The sequence below is a fragment of the Podarcis tiliguerta genome (genome assembly GCF_965153285.1).
Source record: "Podarcis tiliguerta genome assembly, chromosome: 2".
NCBI lineage: Eukaryota > Metazoa > Chordata > Lepidosauria > Squamata > Lacertidae > Podarcis > Podarcis tiliguerta.
The window spans coordinates 267,946-270,483 of NC_139535.1; the positions used below are offsets into that span (position 1 = coordinate 267,946).

The window sequence follows — 2,538 nt, forward strand, 5'->3', positions numbered from 1 at the left end:
GTTGGCTCATGTCAAGTTTGTGGTCAACCAAGACTCCTAGATCCTTTTCACATGTACTGCTCACATGATCCTTCTGCTAAATTTGGTTTTTTTGCCCTCTGACGAAGAAATGCCTAGTCCACAATATTAATGGTAGGTTTATTGTAGCTGTGAGAGACAGAATAACAACTGAGAAACCCAGAAGACAAAAGTCAAAGATTGATGAGGTTTATTTATTTATTTTTGTTTTTGTTCCTACTTTTCTCTCTTTTATTTATTCCCAACATTTTACCAATCTTAATCCTTTATCTTATATTGACAGCCACTGGTATGCAACTTTCATCATATTTAACAGATCTACATGTAAATTAACATGCAAGATGAAAATTTTGTTCTTCTTCTTGTTGTCTGTCAATTTTTTTCGGTGCAGTCCCTCCTCAGGAGGCCCTATTTCGTTCCACCGTCTTACCTTCCAGGACTCTGGGCTGTCTTCCAGCTTTCCTTTGTTTAGTTAAAATTAAGACACATGTAATGTATTTTAATGGACTGATATTTTCCCAGACCGAAGAATCTTCTGTAAGAGACCACACCGTGGGATAGATTTCACAGTTGTTCGGTTCCTCTACAATCCAACTTGCTCCCCCTGGGCCCTAAGGGAAGCTTACAAAGATCAAAGATTCACCTTCACTTTTATAAATCCATATACGACAAAAGTCCATGCAAGCTGATGTGGTTTCCTGTGTGAAATATTCCAAAGTTGTAATCTGTCGGTTGTCTGCAGCCCCCCTTGAGAGGGACCCCTTTTTTTCTAATGTGGCATCATTTGCGCCGTTTTAGCATCCCCAGCCGAAAACATATTTAATCTTGTACAGTGGTACCTCGGGTTACATATGCTTCAGGTTACAGACTCCGCTAACCCAGAAATAGTGCTTCAGGTTAAGAACTCTGGGGCTGCAGTTTTCAGGCTTGGGGACAGGGTGGTGACTGTTTTTTGCACCAAGTTCTGTCCATAAACCCCACTGAGTACAATGGGATCTACTCTAGGTCATTACTGTGCAGACCATGCCAGCCTTATGAAGTGGGGTGAGGAGCCAAAAAAATGAAATGGAAATCAATGGAGATGTTTAGAAATGGGGCTTCTGGTTCCGGTCTGCCTTAATGGATGCTGCTCCCATGATACCAGAGATTGATAGCAAAGAATAATCAAGGATGATTGGAGGGTAATTGTCCTTGCAAGCTCCCCCCAGGGCCCGAGGGGGAGTGAGCTTCACTCGCAGATTGTCTCGATACCTGGCTCTTGCTCCACCATGGAATCTGAGAGGAAGCAAAATCACTTTGCCTATTGGTAGCCCTCCTACTCAGCCATTAAAAAGCAGAGGTACTTCTGTTTATTTGAGTGAAATTATAACTAATATACAGACATGTGCTGGAACAGAAGGAACAAGATCATAAACTGATAGACAGCAAAAACGTTTCAAACTGCAAAAAAGACTTCCTTCGATGTAAAATATGGTATGGGGTGGGAGCCTTTACTCTTTCTTTACATATATATCATGTTTGCAACATAAATGATTCCGCAGCACGCACGCACCCCCGAATGCTAACAAACTGATAAAAAGCAAGAGGAGATAAAAGAGAATGGGATTATACTTATGGATTACAACTGGAATACACTGTATTCCTATGGAAGGAAATGGAGTTTGAGCTTTGATGATCGGCTAAGGCTTTGGCAGGATGCCAGATCGTTATTGAGAGAGTTGGACGGAAGGAGAAGCTGGAGTCTTGCCAGAGCTTTGGCGGGACGCCAGATTACTCTCTATCTAGACTCAAACAATAACAAAAAAGGGAGAGAAGATGGCGTGTGACGCAGTTGAAATTACAGGCCCATTCTCTGGTAAGACTGTATTTCAACAAAGTCTCTCCATATCTTCAAACAAGCTGATACCTTGCCAATAATAATTAGAGCCCTCCACAAAGGACCGCACCATTAAACATCAAATTCTCAAGTTTTTTTTAATGAAGTTTCACTTGCATTCCATTTCATTAATTGACTCTTTCTCCATGAGGCTTGCCAAATCATGAAGTAGGTGTCACTACTGCAGTGTTTCATTCTTTCATCTCATAGTGTGACACTGTGCCTTTAATTGCCTAATTACCTAATGTATTGTTGTGTGAGAACGGGAGCAATTTCTATATCTCCTCCTCCTCCCCTCTGGTCCTTGCACCTGGCTTTTGCTGAAGGATATGGCTGCGTGAGTCAGCTCGTCGCTCTGTGGACTTATTATCTTCTTGAGGCTGCATTCCAACCAGAGTCTGCTTCTGCTGTACTCTGATAATTACCCCCAGATTCACCTTCTTTAATTGCACAACTAGGGTCCGGTGTCCTGGGAAAGCAGCCAAACGCCATAGGCCATCACACCGGAAGTCTTCTCCAAAGTCTTTTTTTATATTTTCTCTCTGATAGAAAGAGCTGACAGTAAAAAGGAACTCTCTCTGAAGGGGGTGGACCTTCATTGGGGGGTTTTAAGAAGAACCCTGTCATGGATGCTTGAACTGAGA

The 2,538-nt window shown here is 42.2% G+C and overlaps 3 protein-coding genes and 1 long non-coding RNA gene across 10 annotated transcripts in view; 2 read left to right on the top strand and 2 right to left on the bottom strand.

The window, feature by feature from the left end:
- Positions 1 to 2,538, bottom strand: part of LOC310670180 (uncharacterized protein) — a 99,386-nt gene that overhangs the window by 60,466 nt on the left and 36,382 nt on the right. The gene's annotated exons all lie outside the window — the stretch shown is intronic.
- LOC310670133 (uncharacterized protein) overlaps positions 1 to 2,538 on the top strand; it is a 140,995-nt gene that overhangs the window by 43,521 nt on the left and 94,936 nt on the right. The window lies entirely within an intron of this gene.
- LOC310670420 (uncharacterized protein) overlaps positions 1 to 2,538 on the top strand; it is a gene marked incomplete at its 3' end in the record, with an annotated part of 164,634 nt that overhangs the window by 9,813 nt on the left and 152,283 nt on the right. The gene's annotated exons all lie outside the window — the stretch shown is intronic.
- Positions 120 to 2,308, bottom strand: LOC310671099. Its single transcript, XR_014507780.1, has 2 exons — positions 1,652 to 2,308; positions 120 to 716 (listed from the first exon to the last, which is right to left on the bottom strand). It is a non-coding gene; the product is annotated as an uncharacterized lncRNA (long non-coding RNA).